Source organism: Hyla sarda, unplaced genomic scaffold (assembly GCF_029499605.1).
Source record: "Hyla sarda isolate aHylSar1 unplaced genomic scaffold, aHylSar1.hap1 scaffold_303, whole genome shotgun sequence".
Lineage (NCBI taxonomy): Eukaryota > Metazoa > Chordata > Amphibia > Anura > Hylidae > Hyla > Hyla sarda.
Window position 1 is genome coordinate 303,494 of NW_026609748.1, and position 24,240 is coordinate 327,733.

Below are 24,240 nucleotides of genomic sequence, written 5' to 3' on the forward strand. Positions count from 1 at the left end.
TGGTTCTGCTCAGGCAGAGCAGTGCTGATGCTCCTCATAAAGCTGTCGCTGCTGTGAAGGTTCTAGGTGACATCACAAATCCCTATGGTTACATACACAACAAAGCTGGGTTGTTGTTGTTTACACTCTGCAAGGCCTGTGGAAGTGAGTGACATCATAGCACTGTAGTTCTGAGGGTTCTAGATGGATGCAACAATCTCCTGTTGCTTCTATGAAGGCCATAATAGACGACATCACCAAACAGCTCCATAGTCACATACACAGCAAAGGAGAGATGTTGTTTACACCTAGTGATGTCAGTGGTATTGAGTGACATCACAGCACAGTGCTAAGGCTCCTGGGCCTGGACACAGCAGCGGCTGCAATATCTCAACGGAGAATACGTTTATATATATGTGTGTGTGTGCGCGTATATATATATATATATATATATATATATATATATATTTCTCCGCCGAAATCACTTTTAAACCCATTTCCACCTTTTTTTCCCTTCTCTTCCTCTTACTTTTTTTTCACGTTTTTTTACGTTTTTCTCCTTTTCGCCTCTTTTCTGGGCGTATTATTCTTCTTTTTCTTCTTTTTTTTCGTCTAATGCATACCCCATCAGTGCAGCAATGCTTATTCAATACCGCCAGCAGATGGAGACACTGGGGGATAATTTTCTAAGGATTTATACTGATTTTTCCTGTCTGAATTTGTCGCACAGAAAGTTGCAGGCCAAATATGTGTGACATTTCTGCGACTTTAGCTTCTAGAGCATTTTTACAACATTATACATAGGTGCTGAATACATAAAAAGCGACTGTTCAGCGACAGACAAGTCGCATCGGCTGAAAGTAGGCCAGAATGTCAGTCCATGTTGGAGCAGGTTTAGATACAGTCTAAAGCATAGATCTCAAAGTCTGTGCACAGAATTTAGCAAGGGCCTCGCACCTTCTGATGCATCAGGTAGGTGCACAATAGCATAGCCTAACCCTCTGTACTTTGGTCTATATTGATGCGGGACATAGACAGCCAGCTGATGACCAATCCATTAGTGCAATGGATGGCTGGAAGCATTTGTCTTTGCCTTTGCAATACCACAGAAGCAATGCATGGTCAATGTACAGCAATGACACACCTGTGTGAACAGCCAGGAGACCCCCCCCCCCATGTTATGTTACATAGTTACATAGTTAGTACGGTCGAAAAAAGACATATGTCCATCAAGTTCAACCAGGGAATTAAGGGGTAGGGGTGTGGCGCGATATTGGGGAAGGGATGAGATTTTATATTTCTTCATAAGCATTAATCTTATTTTGTCAATTAGGAACATTCAGCACCCACCCGCTATCAAGGCAGCTGCCTATCATGTCATGCCCTACCTGCACAGGTGTGCTGGCTACTCAAATGATCCAATTAAGGAGGCCATTTAGTCAGCAGCAGCAGAAGTCCTGTGCCTGGACGCTCCAACAGCGGCCAGACACAAGCAGAAGCAGAAGCAGCAGCAGCACCACCTTTTGTTTTTTGGCTGCAGCAGCAGCAGCAGCAAGGCCCACAGGGCTGGCTAGCTGGCTAGCCAGCAAGCAGGTAGCAATGAAAGTAGGAATCTTTCTTTTTAACCCTGTAAGGGGGTGGTGCACTGTACCCGAAGATACTGCCATATCGGGTCAATGCATAGGGCGACGGAAGCAAGCTTCGAAATCGGCCCCCGTTCTCAAAAATCCATTTAATATATGGTCCCCAGATAGGGGACGTATCAGATATTAAACTGATAAGAACAGATACTACACTTGATCTTAGCCAAAAGGCCGAGAAGCGATAACCGTGAAAGGGGCGGGCCCAACAAGGTCCCCTTCATGGGCACTATCACTGCTTGCTGTCAGGGAGGCTGCCAGACAATTTTCCATGCACACTCTGGGCTGGGGGGCAGTCAACCACCAGTACACACAGCAGAACCTAAACCCATACCATTATTGCTAAGCAGCAAGACAGGGGCCCATTGCACTCCCACGGGGCCTTTTTAAATGCAATCCATAACCCGGATTTGCCAGGAACCCTTCTTACTCCTCCTACTTGCATGTGACACTGGGCTTAGGATCTGCATAGGAAACACACACACAAGCACACACCTACCTTTGTTGCCTGCAGATGCCTCCTTGGCTGTCCCCAAACGGTATCAAACCAACACCTACGGGAAGCTGTAAGCATAGAGGACATGCCTGCACCCCATTGGACTTACCTGTGTGGGTTAAACCCGGGTTATTTGACAACCTATGGCGGTGATGGTTCTGCTCAGGCAGAGCAGTGCTGATGCTCCTCATAAAGCTGTCGCTGCTGTGAAGGTTCTAGGTGACATCACAAATCCCTATGGTTACATACACAACAAAGCTGGGTTGTTGTTGTTTACACTCTGCAAGGCCTGTGGAAGTGAGTGACATCATAGCACTGTAGTTCTGAGGGTTCTAGATGGATGCAACAATCTCCTGTTGCTTCTATGAAGGCCATAATAGACAACATCACCAAACAGCTCCATAGTCACATACACAGCAAAGGAGAGATGTTGTTTACACCTAGTGATGTCAGTGGTATTGAGTGACATCACAGCACAGTGCTAAGGCTCCTGGGCCTGGACACAGCAGCGGCTGCAATATCTCAACGGAGAATACGTTTATATATATGTGTGTGTGTGCGCGTATATATTTATATATATATATATATATATATATATTTCTCCGCCGAAATCACTTTTAAACCCATTTCCACCTTTTTTTCCCTTCTCTTCCTCTTACTTTTTTTTCACGTTTTTTTACGTTTTTCTCCTTTTCGCCTCTTTTCTGGGCGTATTATTCTTCTTTTTCTTCTTTTTTTTCGTCTAATGCATACCCCATCAGTGCAGCAATGCTTATTCAATACCGCCAGCAGATGGAGACACTGGGGGATAATTTTCTAAGGATTTATACTGATTTTTCCTGTCTGAATTTGTCGCACAGAAAGTTGCAGGCCAAATATGTGTGACATTTCTGCGACTTTAGCTTCTAGAGCATTTTTACAACATTATACATAGGTGCTGAATACATAAAAAGCGACTGTTCAGCGACAGACAAGTCGCATCGGCTGAAAGTAGGCCAGAATGTCAGTCCATGTTGGAGCAGGTTTAGATACAGTCTAAAGCATAGATCTCAAAGTCTGTGCACAGAATTTAGCAAGGGCCTCGCACCTTCTGATGCATCAGGTAGGTGCACAATAGCATAGCCTAACCCTCTGTACTTTGGTCTATATTGATGCGGGACATAGACAGCCAGCTGATGACCAATCCATTAGTGCAATGGATGGCTGGAAGCATTTGTCTTTGCCTTTGCAATACCACAGAAGCAATGCATGGTCAATGTACAGCAATGACACACCTGTGTGAACAGCCAGGAGACCCCCCCCCCCATGTTATGTTACATAGTTACATAGTTAGTACGGTCGAAAAAAGACATATGTCCATCAAGTTCAACCAGGGAATTAAGGGGTAGGGGTGTGGCGCGATATTGGGGAAGGGATGAGATTTTATATTTCTTCATAAGCATTAATCTTATTTTGTCAATTAGGAACATTCAGCACCCACCCGCTATCAAGGCAGCTGCCTATCATGTCATGCCCTACCTGCACAGGTGTGCTGGCTACTCAAATGATCCAATTAAGGAGGCCATTTAGTCAGCAGCAGCAGAAGTCCTGTGCCTGGACGCTCCAACAGCGGCCAGACACAAGCAGAAGCAGAAGCAGCAGCAGCACCACCTTTTGTTTTTTGGCTGCAGCAGCAGCAGCAGCAAGGCCCACAGGGCTGGCTAGCTGGCTAGCCAGCAAGCAGGTAGCAATGAAAGTAGGAATCTTTCTTTTTAACCCTGTAAGGGGGTGGTGCACTGTACCCGAAGATACTGCCATATCGGGTCAATGCATAGGGCGACGGAAGCAAGCTTCGAAATCGGCCCCCGTTCTCAAAAATCCATTTAATATATGGTCCCCAGATAGGGGACGTATCAGATATTAAACTGATAAGAACAGATACTACACTTGATCTTAGCCAAAAGGCCGAGAAGCGATAACCGTGAAAGGGGCGGGCCCAACAAGGTCCCCTTCATGGGCACTATCACTGCTTGCTGTCAGGGAGGCTGCCAGACAATTTTCCATGCACACTCTGGGCTGGGGGGCAGTCAACCACCAGTACACACAGCAGAACCTAAACCCATACCATTATTGCTAAGCAGCAAGACAGGGGCCCATTGCACTCCCACGGGGCCTTTTTAAATGCAATCCATAACCCGGATTTGCCAGGAACCCTTCTTACTCCTCCTACTTGCATGTGACACTGGGCTTAGGATCTGCATAGGAAACACACACACAAGCACACACCTACCTTTGTTGCCTGCAGATGCCTCCTTGGCTGTCCCCAAACGGTATCAAACCAACACCTACGGGAAGCTGTAAGCATAGAGGACATGCCTGCACCCCATTGGACTTACCTGTGTGGGTTAAACCCGGGTTATTTGACAACCTATGGCGGTGATGGTTCTGCTCAGGCAGAGCAGTGCTGATGCTCCTCATAAAGCTGTCGCTGCTGTGAAGGTTCTAGGTGACATCACAAATCCCTATGGTTACATACACAACAAAGCTGGGTTGTTGTTGTTTACACTCTGCAAGGCCTGTGGAAGTGAGTGACATCATAGCACTGTAGTTCTGAGGGTTCTAGATGGATGCAACAATCTCCTGTTGCTTCTATGAAGGCCATAATAGACGACATCACCAAACAGCTCCATAGTCACATACACAGCAAAGGAGAGATGTTGTTTACACCTAGTGATGTCAGTGGTATTGAGTGACATCACAGCACAGTGCTAAGGCTCCTGGGCCTGGACACAGCAGCGGCTGCAATATCTCAACGGAGAATACGTTTATATATATGTGTGTGTGTGCGCGTATATATATATATATATATATATATATATATATATATATTTCTCCGCCGAAATCACTTTTAAACCCATTTCCACCTTTTTTTCCCTTCTCTTCCTCTTACTTTTTTTTCACGTTTTTTTACGTTTTTCTCCTTTTCGCCTCTTTTCTGGGCGTATTATTCTTCTTTTTCTTCTTTTTTTTCGTCTAATGCATACCCCATCAGTGCAGCAATGCTTATTCAATACCGCCAGCAGATGGAGACACTGGGGGATAATTTTCTAAGGATTTATACTGATTTTTCCTGTCTGAATTTGTCGCACAGAAAGTTGCAGGCCAAATATGTGTGACATTTCTGCGACTTTAGCTTCTAGAGCATTTTTACAACATTATACATAGGTGCTGAATACATAAAAAGCGACTGTTCAGCGACAGACAAGTCGCATCGGCTGAAAGTAGGCCAGAATGTCAGTCCATGTTGGAGCAGGTTTAGATACAGTCTAAAGCATAGATCTCAAAGTCTGTGCACAGAATTTAGCAAGGGCCTCGCACCTTCTGATGCATCAGGTAGGTGCACAATAGCATAGCCTAACCCTCTGTACTTTGGTCTATATTGATGCGGGACATAGACAGCCAGCTGATGACCAATCCATTAGTGCAATGGATGGCTGGAAGCATTTGTCTTTGCCTTTGCAATACCACAGAAGCAATGCATGGTCAATGTACAGCAATGACACACCTGTGTGAACAGCCAGGAGACCCCCCCCCCCATGTTATGTTACATAGTTACATAGTTAGTACGGTCGAAAAAAGACATATGTCCATCAAGTTCAACCAGGGAATTAAGGGGTAGGGGTGTGGCGCGATATTGGGGAAGGGATGAGATTTTATATTTCTTCATAAGCATTAATCTTATTTTGTCAATTAGGAACATTCAGCACCCACCCGCTATCAAGGCAGCTGCCTATCATGTCATGCCCTACCTGCACAGGTGTGCTGGCTACTCAAATGATCCAATTAAGGAGGCCATTTAGTCAGCAGCAGCAGAAGTCCTGTGCCTGGACGCTCCAACAGCGGCCAGACACAAGCAGAAGCAGAAGCAGCAGCAGCACCACCTTTTGTTTTTTGGCTGCAGCAGCAGCAGCAGCAAGGCCCACAGGGCTGGCTAGCTGGCTAGCCAGCAAGCAGGTAGCAATGAAAGTAGGAATCTTTCTTTTTAACCCTGTAAGGGGGTGGTGCACTGTACCCGAAGATACTGCCATATCGGGTCAATGCATAGGGCGACGGAAGCAAGCTTCGAAATCGGCCCCCGTTCTCAAAAATCCATTTAATATATGGTCCCCAGATAGGGGACGTATCAGATATTAAACTGATAAGAACAGATACTACACTTGATCTTAGCCAAAAGGCCGAGAAGCGATAACCGTGAAAGGGGCGGGCCCAACAAGGTCCCCTTCATGGGCACTATCACTGCTTGCTGTCAGGGAGGCTGCCAGACAATTTTCCATGCACACTCTGGGCTGGGGGGCAGTCAACCACCAGTACACACAGCAGAACCTAAACCCATACCATTATTGCTAAGCAGCAAGACAGGGGCCCATTGCACTCCCACGGGGCCTTTTTAAATGCAATCCATAACCCGGATTTGCCAGGAACCCTTCTTACTCCTCCTACTTGCATGTGACACTGGGCTTAGGATCTGCATAGGAAACACACACACAAGCACACACCTACCTTTGTTGCCTGCAGATGCCTCCTTGGCTGTCCCCAAACGGTATCAAACCAACACCCACGGGAAGCTGTAAGCATAGAGGACATGCCTGCACCCCATTGGACTTACCTGTGTGGGTTAAACCCGGGTTATTTGACAACCTATGGCGGTGATGGTTCTGCTCAGGCAGAGCAGTGCTGATGCTCCTCATAAAGCTGTCGCTGCTGTGAAGGTTCTAGGTGACATCACAAATCCCTATGGTTACATACACAACAAAGCTGGGTTGTTGTTGTTTACACTCTGCAAGGCCTGTGGAAGTGAGTGACATCATAGCACTGTAGTTCTGAGGGTTCTAGATGGATGCAACAATCTCCTGTTGCTTCTATGAAGGCCATAATAGACGACATCACCAAACAGCTCCATAGTCACATACACAGCAAAGGAGAGATGTTGTTTACACCTAGTGATGTCAGTGGTATTGAGTGACATCACAGCACAGTGCTAAGGCTCCTGGGCCTGGACACAGCAGCGGCTGCAATATCTCAACGGAGAATACGTTTATATATATGTGTGTGTGTGCGCGTATATATATATATATATATATATATATATATATATATTTCTCCGCCGAAATCACTTTTAAACCCATTTCCACCTTTTTTTCCCTTCTCTTCCTCTTACTTTTTTTTCACGTTTTTTTACGTTTTTCTCCTTTTCGCCTCTTTTCTGGGCGTATTATTCTTCTTTTTCTTCTTTTTTTTCGTCTAATGCATACCCCATCAGTGCAGCAATGCTTATTCAATACCGCCAGCAGATGGAGACACTGGGGGATAATTTTCTAAGGATTTATACTGATTTTTCCTGTCTGAATTTGTCGCACAGAAAGTTGCAGGCCAAATATGTGTGACATTTCTGCGACTTTAGCTTCTAGAGCATTTTTACAACATTATACATAGGTGCTGAATACATAAAAAGCGACTGTTCAGCGACAGACAAGTCGCATCGGCTGAAAGTAGGCCAGAATGTCAGTCCATGTTGGAGCAGGTTTAGATACAGTCTAAAGCATAGATCTCAAAGTCTGTGCACAGAATTTAGCAAGGGCCTCGCACCTTCTGATGCATCAGGTAGGTGCACAATAGCATAGCCTAACCCTCTGTACTTTGGTCTATATTGATGCGGGACATAGACAGCCAGCTGATGACCAATCCATTAGTGCAATGGATGGCTGGAAGCATTTGTCTTTGCCTTTGCAATACCACAGAAGCAATGCATGGTCAATGTACAGCAATGACACACCTGTGTGAACAGCCAGGAGACCCCCCCCCCATGTTATGTTACATAGTTACATAGTTAGTACGGTCGAAAAAAGACATATGTCCATCAAGTTCAACCAGGGAATTAAGGGGTAGGGGTGTGGCGCGATATTGGGGAAGGGATGAGATTTTATATTTCTTCATAAGCATTAATCTTATTTTGTCAATTAGGAACATTCAGCACCCACCCGCTATCAAGGCAGCTGCCTATCATGTCATGCCCTACCTGCACAGGTGTGCTGGCTACTCAAATGATCCAATTAAGGAGGCCATTTAGTCAGCAGCAGCAGAAGTCCTGTGCCTGGACGCTCCAACAGCGGCCAGACACAAGCAGAAGCAGAAGCAGCAGCAGCACCACCTTTTGTTTTTTGGCTGCAGCAGCAGCAGCAGCAAGGCCCACAGGGCTGGCTAGCTGGCTAGCCAGCAAGCAGGTAGCAATGAAAGTAGGAATCTTTCTTTTTAACCCTGTAAGGGGGTGGTGCACTGTACCCGAAGATACTGCCATATCGGGTCAATGCATAGGGCGACGGAAGCAAGCTTCGAAATCGGCCCCCGTTCTCAAAAATCCATTTAATATATGGTCCCCAGATAGGGGACGTATCAGATATTAAACTGATAAGAACAGATACTACACTTGATCTTAGCCAAAAGGCCGAGAAGCGATAACCGTGAAAGGGGCGGGCCCAACAAGGTCCCCTTCATGGGCACTATCACTGCTTGCTGTCAGGGAGGCTGCCAGACAATTTTCCATGCACACTCTGGGCTGGGGGGCAGTCAACCACCAGTACACACAGCAGAACCTAAACCCATACCATTATTGCTAAGCAGCAAGACAGGGGCCCATTGCACTCCCACGGGGCCTTTTTAAATGCAATCCATAACCCGGATTTGCCAGGAACCCTTCTTACTCCTCCTACTTGCATGTAACACTGGGCTTAGGATCTGCATAGGAAACACACACACAAGCACACACCTACCTTTGTTGCCTGCAGATGCCTCCTTGGCTGTCCCCAAACGGTATCAAACCAACACCCACGGGAAGCTGTAAGCATAGAGGACATGCCTGCACCCCATTGGACTTACCTGTGTGGGTTAAACCCGGGTTATTTGACAACCTATGGCGGTGATGGTTCTGCTCAGGCAGAGCAGTGCTGATGCTCCTCATAAAGCTGTCGCTGCTGTGAAGGTTCTAGGTGACATCACAAATCCCTATGGTTACATACACAACAAAGCTGGGTTGTTGTTGTTTACACTCTGCAAGGCCTGTGGAAGTGAGTGACATCATAGCACTGTAGTTCTGAGGGTTCTAGATGGATGCAACAATCTCCTGTTGCTTCTATGAAGGCCATAATAGACGACATCACCAAACAGCTCCATAGTCACATACACAGCAAAGGAGAGATGTTGTTTACACCTAGTGATGTCAGTGGTATTGAGTGACATCACAGCACAGTGCTAAGGCTCCTGGGCCTGGACACAGCAGCGGCTGCAATATCTCAACGGAGAATACGTTTATATATATGTGTGTGTGTGCGCGTATATATATATATATATATATATATATATATATATATATATATATTTCTCCGCCGAAATCACTTTTAAACCCATTTCCACCTTTTTTTCCCTTCTCTTCCTCTTACTTTTTTTTCACGTTTTTTTAAGTTTTTCTCCTTTTCGCCTCTTTTCTGGGCGTATTATTCTTCTTTTTCTTCTTTTTTTTCGTCTAATGCATACCCCATCAGTGCAGCAATGCTTATTCAATACCGCCAGCAGATGGAGACACTGGGGGATAATTTTCTAAGGATTTATACTGATTTTTCCTGTCTGAATTTGTCGCACAGAAAGTTGCAGGCCAAATATGTGTGACATTTCTGCGACTTTAGCTTCTAGAGCATTTTTACAACATTATACATAGGTGCTGAATACATAAAAAGCGACTGTTCAGCGACAGACAAGTCGCATCGGCTGAAAGTAGGCCAGAATGTCAGTCCATGTTGGAGCAGGTTTAGATACAGTCTAAAGCATAGATCTCAAAGTCTGTGCACAGAATTTAGCAAGGGCCTCGCACCTTCTGATGCATCAGGTAGGTGCACAATAGCATAGCCTAACCCTCTGTACTTTGGTCTATATTGATGCGGGACATAGACAGCCAGCTGATGACCAATCCATTAGTGCAATGGATGGCTGGAAGCATTTGTCTTTGCCTTTGCAATACCACAGAAGCAATGCATGGTCAATGTACAGCAATGACACACCTGTGTGAACAGCCAGGAGACCCCCCCCCCATGTTATGTTACATAGTTACATAGTTAGTACGGTCGAAAAAAGACATATGTCCATCAAGTTCAACCAGGGAATTAAGGGGTAGGGGTGTGGCGCGATATTGGGGAAGGGATGAGATTTTATATTTCTTCATAAGCATTAATCTTATTTTGTCAATTAGGAACATTCAGCACCCACCCGCTATCAAGGCAGCTGCCTATCATGTCATGCCCTACCTGCACAGGTGTGCTGGCTACTCAAATGATCCAATTAAGGAGGCCATGTAGTCAGCAGCAGCAGAAGTCCTGTGCCTGGACGCTCCAACAGCGGCCAGACACAAGCAGAAGCAGAAGCAGCAGCAGCACCACCTTTTGTTTTTTGGCTGCAGCAGCAGCAGCAGCAAGGCCCACAGGGCTGGCTAGCTGGCTAGCCAGCAAGCAGGTAGCAATGAAAGTAGGAATCTTTCTTTTTAACCCTGTAAGGGGGTGGTGCACTGTACCCGAAGATACTGCCATATCGGGTCAATGCATAGGGCGACGGAAGCAAGCTTCGAAATCGGCCCCCGTTCTCAAAAATCCATTTAATATATGGTCCCCAGATAGGGGACGTATCAGATATTAAACTGATAAGAACAGATACTACACTTGATCTTAGCCAAAAGGCCGAGAAGCGATAACCGTGAAAGGGGCGGGCCCAACAAGGTCCCCTTCATGGGCACTATCACTGCTTGCTGTCAGGGAGGCTGCCAGACAATTTTCCATGCACACTCTGGGCTGGGGGGCAGTCAACCACCAGTACACACAGCAGAACCTAAACCCATACCATTATTGCTAAGCAGCAAGACAGGGGCCCATTGCACTCCCACGGGGCCTTTTTAAATGCAATCCATAACCCGGATTTGCCAGGAACCCTTCTTACTCCTCCTACTTGCATGTGACACTGGGCTTAGGATCTGCATAGGAAACACACACACAAGCACACACCTACCTTTGTTGCCTGCAGATGCCTCCTTGGCTGTCCCCAAACGGTATCAAACCAACACCCACGGGAAGCTGTAAGCATAGAGGACATGCCTGCACCCCATTGGACTTACCTGTGTGGGTTAAACCCGGGTTATTTGACAACCTATGGCGGTGATGGTTCTGCTCAGGCAGAGCAGTGCTGATGCTCCTCATAAAGCTGTCGCTGCTGTGAAGGTTCTAGGTGACATCACAAATCCCTATGGTTACATACACAACAAAGCTGGGTTGTTGTTGTTTACACTCTGCAAGGCCTGTGGAAGTGAGTGACATCATAGCACTGTAGTTCTGAGGGTTCTAGATGGATGCAACAATCTCCTGTTGCTTCTATGAAGGCCATAATAGACGACATCACCAAACAGCTCCATAGTCACATACACAGCAAAGGAGAGATGTTGTTTACACCTAGTGATGTCAGTGGTATTGAGTGACATCACAGCACAGTGCTAAGGCTCCTGGGCCTGGACACAGCAGCGGCTGCAATATCTCAACGGAGAATACGTTTATATATATGTGTGTGTGTGCGCGTATATATATATATATATATATATATATATATATATATATATATATATTTCTCCGCCGAAATCACTTTTAAACCCATTTCCACCTTTTTTTCCCTTCTCTTCCTCTTACTTTTTTTTCACGTTTTTTTACGTTTTTCTCCTTTTCGCCTCTTTTCTGGGCGTATTATTCTTCTTTTTCTTCTTTTTTTTCGTCTAATGCATACCCCATCAGTGCAGCAATGCTTATTCAATACCGCCAGCAGATGGAGACACTGGGGGATAATTTTCTAAGGATTTATACTGATTTTTCCTGTCTGAATTTGTCGCACAGAAAGTTGCAGGCCAAATATGTGTGACATTTCTGCGACTTTAGCTTCTAGAGCATTTTTACAACATTATACATAGGTGCTGAATACATAAAAAGCGACTGTTCAGCGACAGACAAGTCGCATCGGCTGAAAGTAGGCCAGAATGTCAGTCCATGTTGGAGCAGGTTTAGATACAGTCTAAAGCATAGATCTCAAAGTCTGTGCACAGAATTTAGCAAGGGCCTCGCACCTTCTGATGCATCAGGTAGGTGCACAATAGCATAGCCTAACCCTCTGTACTTTGGTCTATATTGATGCGGGACATAGACAGCCAGCTGATGACCAATCCATTAGTGCAATGGATGGCTGGAAGCATTTGTCTTTGCCTTTGCAATACCACAGAAGCAATGCATGGTCAATGTACAGCAATGACACACCTGTGTGAACAGCCAGGAGACCCCCCCCCCCATGTTATGTTACATAGTTACATAGTTAGTACGGTCGAAAAAAGACATATGTCCATCAAGTTCAACCAGGGAATTAAGGGGTAGGGGTGTGGCGCGATATTGGGGAAGGGATGAGATTTTATATTTCTTCATAAGCATTAATCTTATTTTGTCAATTAGGAACATTCAGCACCCACCCGCTATCAAGGCAGCTGCCTATCATGTCATGCCCTACCTGCACAGGTGTGCTGGCTACTCAAATGATCCAATTAAGGAGGCCATTTAGTCAGCAGCAGCAGAAGTCCTGTGCCTGGACGCTCCAACAGCGGCCAGACACAAGCAGAAGCAGAAGCAGCAGCAGCACCACCTTTTGTTTTTTGGCTGCAGCAGCAGCAGCAGCAAGGCCCACAGGGCTGGCTAGCTGGCTAGCCAGCAAGCAGGTAGCAATGAAAGTAGGAATCTTTCTTTTTAACCCTGTAAGGGGGTGGTGCACTGTACCCGAAGATACTGCCATATCGGGTCAATGCATAGGGCGACGGAAGCAAGCTTCGAAATCGGCCCCCGTTCTCAAAAATCCATTTAATATATGGTCCCCAGATAGGGGACGTATCAGATATTAAACTGATAAGAACAGATACTACACTTGATCTTAGCCAAAAGGCCGAGAAGCGATAACCGTGAAAGGGGCGGGCCCAACAAGGTCCCCTTCATGGGCACTATCACTGCTTGCTGTCAGGGAGGCTGCCAGACAATTTTCCATGCACACTCTGGGCTGGGGGGCAGTCAACCACCAGTACACACAGCAGAACCTAAACCCATACCATTATTGCTAAGCAGCAAGACAGGGGCCCATTGCACTCCCACGGGGCCTTTTTAAATGCAATCCATAACCCGGATTTGCCAGGAACCCTTCTTACTCCTCCTACTTGCATGTGACACTGGGCTTAGGATCTGCATAGGAAACACACACACAAGCACACACCTACCTTTGTTGCCTGCAGATGCCTCCTTGGCTGTCCCCAAACGGTATCAAACCAACACCCACGGGAAGCTGTAAGCATAGAGGACATGCCTGCACCCCATTGGACTTACCTGTGTGGGTTAAACCCGGGTTATTTGACAACCTATGGCGGTGATGGTTCTGCTCAGGCAGAGCAGTGCTGATGCTCCTCATAAAGCTGTCGCTGCTGTGAAGGTTCTAGGTGACATCACAAATCCCTATGGTTACATACACAACAAAGCTGGGTTGTTGTTGTTTACACTCTGCAAGGCCTGTGGAAGTGAGTGACATCATAGCACTGTAGTTCTGAGGGTTCTAGATGGATGCAACAATCTCCTGTTGCTTCTATGAAGGCCATAATAGACGACATCACCAAACAGCTCCATAGTCACATACACAGCAAAGGAGAGATGTTGTTTACACCTAGTGATGTCAGTGGTATTGAGTGACATCACAGCACAGTGCTAAGGCTCCTGGGCCTGGACACAGCAGCGGCTGCAATATCTCAACGGAGAATACGTTTATATATATGTGTGTGTGTGCGCGTATATATATATATATATATATATATATATATATATATATATATTTCTCCGCCGAAATCACTTTTAAACCCATTTCCACCTTTTTTTCCCTTCTCTTCCTCTTACTTTTTTTTCACGTTTTTTTACGTTTTTCTCCTTTTCGCCTCTTTTCTGGGCGTATTATTCTTCTTTTTCTTCTTTTTTTTCGTCTAATGCATACCCCATCAGTGCAGCAATGCTTATTCAATACCGCCAGCAGATGGAGACACTGGGGGATAATTTTCTAAGGATTTATACTGATTTTTCCTGTCTGAATTTGTCGCACAGAAAGTTGCAGGCCAAATATGTGTGACATTTCTGCGACTTTAGCTTCTAGAGCATTTTTACAACATTATACATAGGTGCTGAATACATAAAAAGCGACTGTTCAGCGACAGACAAGTCGCATCGGCTGAAAGTAGGCCAGAATGTCAGTCCATGTTGGAGCAGGTTTAGATACAGTCTAAAGCATAGATCTCAAAGTCTGTGCACAGAATTTAGCAAGGGCCTCGCACCTTCTGATGCATCAGGTAGGTGCACAATAGCATAGCCTAACCCTCTGTACTTTGGTCTATATTGATGCGGGACATAGACAGCCAGCTGATGACCAATCCATTAGTGCAATGGATGGCTGGAAGCATTTGTCTTTGCCTTTGCAATACCACAGAAGCAATGCATGGTCAATGTACAGCAATGACACACCTGTGTGAACAGCCAGGAGACCCCCCCCCCCATGTTATGTTACATAGTTACATAGTTAGTACGGTCGAAAAAAGACATATGTCCATCAAGTTCAACCAGGGAATTAAGGGGTAGGGGTGTGGCGCGATATTGGGGAAGGGATGAGATTTTATATTTCTTCATAAGCATTAATCTTATTTTGTCAATTAGGAACATTCAGCACCCACCCGCTATCAAGGCAGCTGCCTATCATGTCATGCCCTACCTGCACAGGTGTGCTGGCTACTCAAATGATCCAATTAAGGAGGCCATTTAGTCAGCAGCAGCAGAAGTCCTGTGCCTGGACGCTCCAACAGCGGCCAGACACAAGCAGAAGCAGAAGCAGCAGCAGCACCACCTTTTGTTTTTTGGCTGCAGCAGCAGCAGCAGCAAGGCCCACAGGGCTGGCTAGCTGGCTAGCCAGCAAGCAGGTAGCAATGAAAGTAGGAATCTTTCTTTTTAACCCTGTAAGGGGGTGGTGCACTGTACCCGAAGATACTGCCATATCGGGTCAATGCATAGGGCGACGGAAGCAAGCTTCGAAATCGGCCCCCGTTCTCAAAAATCCATTTAATATATGGTCCCCAGATAGGGGACGTATCAGATATTAAACTGATAAGAACAGATACTACACTTGATCTTAGCCAAAAGGCCGAGAAGCGATAACCGTGAAAGGGGCGGGCCCAACAAGGTCCCCTTCATGGGCACTATCACTGCTTGCTGTCAGGGAGGCTGCCAGACAATTTTCCATGCACACTCTGGGCTGGGGGGCAGTCAACCACCAGTACACACAGCAGAACCTAAACCCATACCATTATTGCTAAGCAGCAAGACAGGGGCCCATTGCACTCCCACGGGGCCTTTTTAAATGCAATCCATAACCCGGATTTGCCAGGAACCCTTCTTACTCCTCCTACTTGCATGTGACACTGGGCTTAGGATCTGCATAGGAAACACACACACAAGCACACACCTACCTTTGTTGCCTGCAGATGCCTCCTTGGCTGTCCCCAAACGGTATCAAACCAACACCTACGGGAAGCTGTAAGCATAGAGGACATGCCTGCACCCCATTGGACTTACCTGTGTGGGTTAAACCCGGGTTATTTGACAACCTATGGCGGTGATGGTTCTGCTCAGGCAGAGCAGTGCTGATGCTCCTCATAAAGCTGTCGCTGCTGTGAAGGTTCTAGGTGACATCACAAATCCCTATGGTTACATACACAACAAAGCTGGGTTGTTGTTGTTTACACTCTGCAAGGCCTGTGGAAGTGAGTGACATCATAGCACTGTAGTTCTGAGGGTTCTAGATGGATGCAACAATCTCCTGTTGCTTCTATGAAGGCCATAATAGACGACATCACCAAACAGCTCCATAGTCACATACACAGCAAAGGAGAGATGTTGTTTACACCTAGTGATGTCAGTGGTATTGAGTGACATCACAGCACAGTGCTAAGGCTCCTGGGCCTGGACACAGCAGCGGCTGCAATATCTCAACGGAGAATACGTTTATATATATGTGTGTGTGTGCGCGTATATATTATATATATATATATATATATATATATATTTCTCCGCCGAAATCACTTTTAAACCCATTTCCACCTTTTTTTCCCTTCTCTTCCTCTTACTTTTTTTTCACGTTTTTTTACGTTTTTCTCCTTTTCGCCTCTTTTCTGGGCGTATTATTCTTCTTTTTCTTCTTTTTTTTCGTCTAATGCATACCCCATCAGTGCAGCAATGCTTATTCAATACCGCCAGCAGATGGAGACACTGGGGGATAATTTTCTAAGGATTTATACTGATTTTTCCTGTCTGAATTTGTCGCACAGAAAGTTGCAGGCCAAATATGTGTGACATTTCTGCGACTTTAGCTTCTAGAGCATTTTTACAACATTATACATAGGTGCTGAATACATAAAAAGCGACTGTTCAGCGACAGACAAGTCGCATCGGCTGAAAGTAGGCCAGAATGTCAGTCCATGTTGGAGCAGGTTTAGATACAGTCTAAAGCATAGATCTCAAAGTCTGTGCACAGAATTTAGCAAGGGCCTCGCACCTTCTGATGCATCAGGTAGGTGCACAATAGCATAGCCTAACCCTCTGTACTTTGGTCTATATTGATGCGGGACATAGACAGCCAGCTGATGACCAATCCATTAGTGCAATGGATGGCTGGAAGCATTTGTCTTTGCCTTTGCAATACCACAGAAGCAATGCATGGTCAATGTACAGCAATGACACACCTGTGTGAACAGCCAGGAGACCCCCCCCCCCATGTTATGTTACATAGTTACATAGTTAGTACGGTCGAAAAAAGACATATGTCCATCAAGTTCAACCAGGGAATTAAGGGGTAGGGGTGTGGCGCGATATTGGGGAAGGGATGAGATTTTATATTTCTTCATAAGCATTAATCTTATTTTGTCAATTAGGAACATTCAGCACCCACCCGCTATCAAGGCAGCTGCCTATCATGTCATGCCCTACCTGCACAGGTGTGCTGGCTACTCAAATGATCCAATTAAGGAGGCCATTTAGTCAGCAGCAGCAGAAGTCCTGTGCCTGGACGCTCCAACAGCGGCCAGACACAAGCAGAAGCAGAAGCAGCAGCAGCACCACCTTTTGTTTTTTGGCTGCAGCAGCAGCAGCAGCAAGGCCCACAGGGCTGGCTAGCTGGCTAGCCAGCAAGCAGGTAGCAATGAAAGTAGGAATCTTTCTTTTTAACCCTGTAAGGGGGTGGTGCACTGTACCCGAAGATACTGCCATATCGGGTCAATGCATAGGGCGACGGAAGCAAGCTTCGAAATCGGCCCCCGTTCTCAAAAATCCATTTAATATATGGTCCCCAGATAGGGGACGTATCAGATATTAAACTGATAAGAACAGATACTACACTTGATCTTAGCCAAAAGGCCGAGAAGCGATAACCGTGAAAGGGGCGGGCCCAACAAGGTCCCCTTCATGGGCACTATCACTGCTTGCTGTCAGGGAGGCTGCCAGACAATTTTCCATGCACACTCTGGGCTGGGGGGCAGTCAACCACCAGTACACACAGCAGAACCTAAACCCATACCATTATTGCTAAGCAGCAAGACAGGGGCCCATTGCACTCCCACGGGGCCTTTTTAAATGCAATCCATAACCCGGATTTGCCAGGAACCCTTCTTACTCCTCCTACTTGCATGTGACACTGGGCTTAGGATCTGCATAGGAAACACACACACAAGCACACACCTACCTTTGTTGCCTGCAGATGCCTCCTTGGCTGTCCCCAAACGGTATCAAACCAACACCTACGGGAAGCTGTAAGCATAGAGGACATGCCTGCACCCCATTGGACTTACCTGTGTGGGTTAAACCCGGGTTATTTGACAACCTATGGCGGTGATGGTTCTGCTCAGGCAGAGCAGTGCTGATGCTCCTCATAAAGCTGTCGCTGCTGTGAAGGTTCTAGGTGACATCACAAATCCCTATGGTTACATACACAACAAAGCTGGGTTGTTGTTGTTTACACTCTGCAAGGCCTGTGGAAGTGAGTGACATCATAGCACTGTAGTTCTGAGGGTTCTAGATGGATGCAACAATCTCCTGTTGCTTCTATGAAGGCCATAATAGACGACATCACCAAACAGCTCCATAGTCACATACACAGCAAAGGAGAGATGTTGTTTACACCTAGTGATGTCAGTGGTATTGAGTGACATCACAGCACAGTGCTAAGGCTCCTGGGCCTGGACACAGCAGCGGCTGCAATATCTCAACGGAGAATACGTTTATATATATGTGTGTGTGTGCGCGTATATATATATATATATATATATATATATATATATATATTCTCCGCCGAAATCACTTTTAAACCCATTTCCACCTTTTTTTCCCTTCTCTTCCTCTTACTTTTTTTTCACGTTTTTTTACGTTTTTCTCCTTTTCGCCTCTTTTCTGGGCGTATTATTCTTCTTTTTCTTCTTTTTTTTCGTCTAATGCATACCCCATCAGTGCAGCAATGCTTATTCAATACCGCCAGCAGATGGAGACACTGGGGGATAATTTTCTAAGGATTTATACTGATTTTTCCTGTCTGAATTTGTCGCACAGAAAGTTGCAGGCCAAATATGTGTGACATTTCTGCGACTTTAGCTTCTAGAGCATTTTTACAACATTATACATAGGTGCTGAATACATAAAAAGCGACTGTTCAGCGACAGACAAGTCGCATCGGCTGAAAGTAGGCCAGAATGTCAGTCCATGTTGGAGCAGGTTTAGATACAGTCTAAAGCATAGATCTCAAAGTCTGTGCACAGAATTTAGCAAGGGCCTCGCACCTTCTGATGCATCAGGTAGGTGCACAATAGCATAGCCTAACCCTCTGTACTTTGGTCTATATTGATGCGGGACATAGACAGCCAGCTGATGACCAATCCATTAGTGCAATGGATGGCTGGAAGCATTTGTCTTTGCCTTTGCAATACCACAGAAGCAATGCATGGTCAATGTACAGCAATGACACACCTGTGTGAACAGCCAGGAGACCCCCCCCCCCATGTTATGTTACATAGTTACATAGTTAGTACGGTCGAAAAAAGACATATGTCCATCAAGTTCAACCAGGGAATTAAGGGGTAGGGGTGTGGCGCGATATTGGGGAAGGGATGAGATTTTATATTTCTTCATAAGCATTAATCTTATTTTGTCAATTAGGAACATTCAGCACCCACCCGCTATCAAGGCAGCTGCCTATCATGTCATGCCCTACCTGCACAGGTGTGCTGGCTACTCAAATGATCCAATTAAGGAGGCCATTTAGTCAGCAGCAGCAGAAGTCCTGTGCCTGGACGCTCCAACAGCGGCCAGACACAAGCAGAAGCAGAAGCAGCAGCAGCACCACCTTTTGTTTTTTGGCTGCAGCAGCAGCAGCAGCAAGGCCCACAGGGCTGGCTAGCTGGCTAGCCAGCAAGCAGGTAGCAATGAAAGTAGGAATCTTTCTTTTTAACCCTGTAAGGGGGTGGTGCACTGTACCCGAAGATACTGCCATATCGGGTCAATGCATAGGGCGACGGAAGCAAGCTTCGAAATCGGCCCCCGTTCTCAAAAATCCATTTAATATATGGTCCCCAGATAGGGGACGTATCAGATATTAAACTGATAAGAACAGATACTACACTTGATCTTAGCCAAAAGGCCGAGAAGCGATAACCGTGAAAGGGGCGGGCCCAACAAGGTCCCCTTCATGGGCACTATCACTGCTTGCTGTCAGGGAGGCTGCCAGACAATTTTCCATGCACACTCTGGGCTGGGGGGCAGTCAACCACCAGTACACACAGCAGAACCTAAACCCATACCATTATTGCTAAGCAGCAAGACAGGGGCCCATTGCACTCCCACGGGGCCTTTTTAAATGCAATCCATAACCCGGATTTGCCAGGAACCCTTCTTACTCCTCCTACTTGCATGTGACACTGGGCTTAGGATCTGCATAGGAAACACACACACAAGCACACACCTACCTTTGTTGCCTGCAGATGCCTCCTTGGCTGTCCCCAAACGGTATCAAACCAACACCCACGGGAAGCTGTAAGCATAGAGGACATGCCTGCACCCCATTGGACTTACCTGTGTGGGTTAAACCCGGGTTATTTGACAACCTATGGCGGTGATGGTTCTGCTCAGGCAGAGCAGTGCTGATGCTCCTCATAAAGCTGTCGCTGCTGTGAAGGTTCTAGGTGACATCACAAATCCCTATGGTTACATACACAACAAAGCTGGGTTGTTGTTGTTTACACTCTGCAAGGCCTGTGGAAGTGAGTGACATCATAGCACTGTAGTTCTGAGGGTTCTAGATGGATGCAACAATCTCCTGTTGCTTCTATGAAGGCCATAATAGACGACATCACCAAACAGCTCCATAGTCACATACACAGCAAAGGAGAGATGTTGTTTACACCTAGTGATGTCAGTGGTATTGAGTGACATCACAGCACAGTGCTAAGGCTCCTGGGCCTGGACACAGCAGCGGCTGCAATATCTCAACGGAGAATACGTTTATATATATGTGTGTGTGTGCGCGTATATATATATATATATATATATATATATATATATATATTTCTCCGCCGAAATCACTTTTAAACCCATTTCCACCTTTTTTTCCCTTCTCTTCCTCTTACTTTTTTTTCACGTTTTTTTACGTTTTTCTCCTTTTCGCCTCTTTTCTGGGCGTATTATTCTTCTTTTTCTTCTTTTTTTTCGTCTAATGCATACCCCATCAGTGCAGCAATGCTTATTCAATACCGCCAGCAGATGGAGACACTGGGGGATAATTTTCTAAGGATTTATACTGATTTTTCCTGTCTGAATTTGTCGCACAGAAAGTTGCAGGCCAAATATGTGTGACATTTCTGCGACTTTAGCTTCTAGAGCATTTTTACAACATTATACATAGGTGCTGAATACATAAAAAGCGACTGTTCAGCGACAGACAAGTCGCATCGGCTGAAAGTAGGCCAGAATGTCAGTCCATGTTGGAGCAGGTTTAGATACAGTCTAAAGCATAGATCTCAAAGTCTGTGCACAGAATTTAGCAAGGGCCTCGCACCTTCTGATGCATCAGGTAGGTGCACAATAGCATAGCCTAACCCTCTGTACTTTGGTCTATATTGATGCGGGACATAGACAGCCAGCTGATGACCAATCCATTAGTGCAATGGATGGCTGGAAGCATTTGTCTTTGCCTTTGCAATACCACAGAAGCAATGCATGGTCAATGTACAGCAATGACACACCTGTGTGAACAGCCAGGAGACCCCCCCCCCATGTTATGTTACATAGTTACATAGTTAGTACGGTCGAAAAAAGACATATGTCCATCAAGTTCAACCAGGGAATTAAGGGGTAGGGGTGTGGCGCGATATTGGGGAAGGGATGAGATTTTATATTTCTTCATAAGCATTAATCTTATTTTGTCAATTAGGAACATTCAGCACCCACCCGCTATCAAGGCAGCTGCCTATCATGTCATGCCCTACCTGCACAGGTGTGCTGGCTACTCAAATGATCCAATTAAGGAGGCCATTTAGTCAGCAGCAGCAGAAGTCCTGTGCCTGGACGCTCCAACAGCGGCCAGACACAAGCAGAAGCAGAAGCAGCAGCAGCACCACCTTTTGTTTTTTGGCTGCAGCAGCAGCAGCAGCAAGGCCCACAGGGCTGGCTAGCTGGCTAGCCAGCAAGCAGGTAGCAATGAAAGTAGGAATCTTTCTTTTTAACCCTGTAAGGGGGTGGTGCACTGTACCCGAAGATACTGCCATATCGGGTCAATGCATAGGGCGACGGAAGCAAGCTTCGAAATCGGCCCCCGTTCTCAAAAATCCATTTAATATATGGTCCCCAGATAGGGGACGTATCAGATATTAAACTGATAAGAACAGATACTACACTTGATCTTAGCCAAAAGGCCGAGAAGCGATAACCGTGAAAGGGGCGGGCCCAACAAGGTCCCCTTCATGGGCACTATCACTGCTTGCTGTCAGGGAGGCTGCCAGACAATTTTCCATGCACACTCTGGGCTGGGGGGCAGTCAACCACCAGTACACACAGCAGAACCTAAACCCATACCATTATTGCTAAGCAGCAAGACAGGGGCCCATTGCACTCCCACGGGGCCTTTTTAAATGCAATCCATAACCCGGATTTGCCAGGAACCCTTCTTACTCCTCCTACTTGCATGTAACACTGGGCTTAGGATCTGCATAGGAAACACACACACAAGCACACACCTACCTTTGTTGCCTGCAGATGCCTCCTTGGCTGTCCCCAAACGGTATCAAACCAACACCCACGGGAAGCTGTAAGCATAGAGGACATGCCTGCACCCCATTGGACTTACCTGTGTGGGTTAAACCCGGGTTATTTGACAACCTATGGCGGTGATGGTTCTGCTCAGGCAGAGCAGTGCTGATGCTCCTCATAAAGCTGTCGCTGCTGTGAAGGTTCTAGGTGACATCACAAATCCCTATGGTTACATACACAACAAAGCTGGGTTGTTGTTGTTTACACTCTGCAAGGCCTGTGGAAGTGAGTGACATCATAGCACTGTAGTTCTGAGGGTTCTAGATGGATGCAACAATCTCCTGTTGCTTCTATGAAGGCCATAATAGACGACATCACCAAACAGCTCCATAGTCACATACACAGCAAAGGAGAGATGTTGTTTACACCTAGTGATGTCAGTGGTATTGAGTGACATCACAGCACAGTGCTAAGGCTCCTGGGCCTGGACACAGCAGCGGCTGCAATATCTCAACGGAGAATACGTTTATATATATGTGTGTGTGTGCGCGTATATATATATATATATATATATATATATATATATATATATATATATATACTCCGCCGAAATCACTTTTAAACCCATTTCCACCTTTTTTTCCCTTCTCTTCCTCTTACTTTTTTTTCACGTTTTTTTAAGTTTTTCTCCTTTTCGCCTCTTTTCTGGGCGTATTATTCTTCTTTTTCTTCTTTTTTTTCGTCTAATGCATACCCCATCAGTGCAGCAATGCTTATTCAATACCGCCAGCAGATGGAGACACTGGGGGATAATTTTCTAAGGATTTATACTGATTTTTCCTGTCTGAATTTGTCGCACAGAAAGTTGCAGGCCAAATATGTGTGACATTTCTGCGACTTTAGCTTCTAGAGCATTTTTACAACATTATACATAGGTGCTGAATACATAAAAAGCGACTGTTCAGCGACAGACAAGTCGCATCGGCTGAAAGTAGGCCAGAATGTCAGTCCATGTTGGAGCAGGTTTAGATACAGTCTAAAGCATAGATCTCAAAGTCTGTGCACAGAATTTAGCAAGGGCCTCGCACCTTCTGATGCATCAGGTAGGTGCACAATAGCATAGCCTAACCCTCTGTACTTTGGTCTATATTGATGCGGGACATAGACAGCCAGCTGATGACCAATCCATTAGTGCAATGGATGGCTGGAAGCATTTGTCTTTGCCTTTGCAATACCACAGAAGCAATGCATGGTCAATGTACAGCAATGACACACCTGTGTGAACAGCCAGGAGACCCCCCCCCCCATGTTATGTTACATAGTTACATAGTTAGTACGGTCGAAAAAAGACATATGTCCATCAAGTTCAACCAGGGAATTAAGGGGTAGGGGTGTGGCGCGATATTGGGGAAGGGATGAGATTTTATATTTCTTCATAAGCATTAATCTTATTTTGTCAATTAGGAACATTCAGCACCCACCCGCTATCAAGGCAGCTGCCTATCATGTCATGCCCTACCTGCACAGGTGTGCTGGCTACTCAAATGATCCAATTAAGGAGGCCATTTAGTCAGCAGCAGCAGAAGTCCTGTGCCTGGACGCTCCAACAGCGGCCAGACACAAGCAGAAGCAGAAGCAGCAGCAGCAGCACCTTTTGTTTTTTGGCTGCAGCAGCAGC

At 45.9% G+C, this 24,240-nt stretch overlaps 10 non-coding genes across 10 annotated transcripts; all 10 read right to left on the minus strand.

Annotated features, from left to right (window-relative positions):
* Positions 1–1,614: 1,614 nt before the first annotated feature.
* Positions 1,615–1,805, minus strand: LOC130327804 (U2 spliceosomal RNA). Its single transcript, XR_008872112.1, has one exon. It is a non-coding gene; the product is annotated as a U2 spliceosomal RNA (small nuclear RNA).
* A 2,075-nt stretch (positions 1,806–3,880) lies between these two features.
* On the minus strand, positions 3,881–4,071 carry LOC130327805 (U2 spliceosomal RNA). Its single transcript, XR_008872113.1, has one exon. It is a non-coding gene; the product is annotated as a U2 spliceosomal RNA (small nuclear RNA).
* A 2,079-nt stretch (positions 4,072–6,150) lies between these two features.
* On the minus strand, positions 6,151–6,341 carry LOC130327806 (U2 spliceosomal RNA). The gene has a single exon (XR_008872114.1). It is a non-coding gene; the product is annotated as a U2 spliceosomal RNA (small nuclear RNA).
* Positions 6,342–8,417: 2,076 nt separating this feature from the next.
* Positions 8,418–8,608, minus strand: LOC130327807 (U2 spliceosomal RNA). Its single transcript, XR_008872115.1, has one exon. It is a non-coding gene; the product is annotated as a U2 spliceosomal RNA (small nuclear RNA).
* Positions 8,609–10,692: 2,084 nt separating this feature from the next.
* Positions 10,693–10,883, minus strand: LOC130327808 (U2 spliceosomal RNA). Its single transcript, XR_008872116.1, has one exon. It is a non-coding gene; the product is annotated as a U2 spliceosomal RNA (small nuclear RNA).
* Positions 10,884–12,970: 2,087 nt separating this feature from the next.
* LOC130327810 (U2 spliceosomal RNA) lies at positions 12,971–13,161 on the minus strand. Its single transcript, XR_008872117.1, has one exon. It is a non-coding gene; the product is annotated as a U2 spliceosomal RNA (small nuclear RNA).
* A 2,083-nt stretch (positions 13,162–15,244) lies between these two features.
* LOC130327811 (U2 spliceosomal RNA) lies at positions 15,245–15,435 on the minus strand. Its single transcript, XR_008872118.1, has one exon. It is a non-coding gene; the product is annotated as a U2 spliceosomal RNA (small nuclear RNA).
* Positions 15,436–17,511: 2,076 nt separating this feature from the next.
* Positions 17,512–17,702, minus strand: LOC130327812 (U2 spliceosomal RNA). The gene has a single exon (XR_008872119.1). It is a non-coding gene; the product is annotated as a U2 spliceosomal RNA (small nuclear RNA).
* A 2,078-nt stretch (positions 17,703–19,780) lies between these two features.
* LOC130327813 (U2 spliceosomal RNA) lies at positions 19,781–19,971 on the minus strand. Its single transcript, XR_008872120.1, has one exon. It is a non-coding gene; the product is annotated as a U2 spliceosomal RNA (small nuclear RNA).
* A 2,078-nt stretch (positions 19,972–22,049) lies between these two features.
* Positions 22,050–22,240, minus strand: LOC130327814 (U2 spliceosomal RNA). The gene has a single exon (XR_008872121.1). It is a non-coding gene; the product is annotated as a U2 spliceosomal RNA (small nuclear RNA).
* Positions 22,241–24,240: the final 2,000 nt, after the last annotated feature.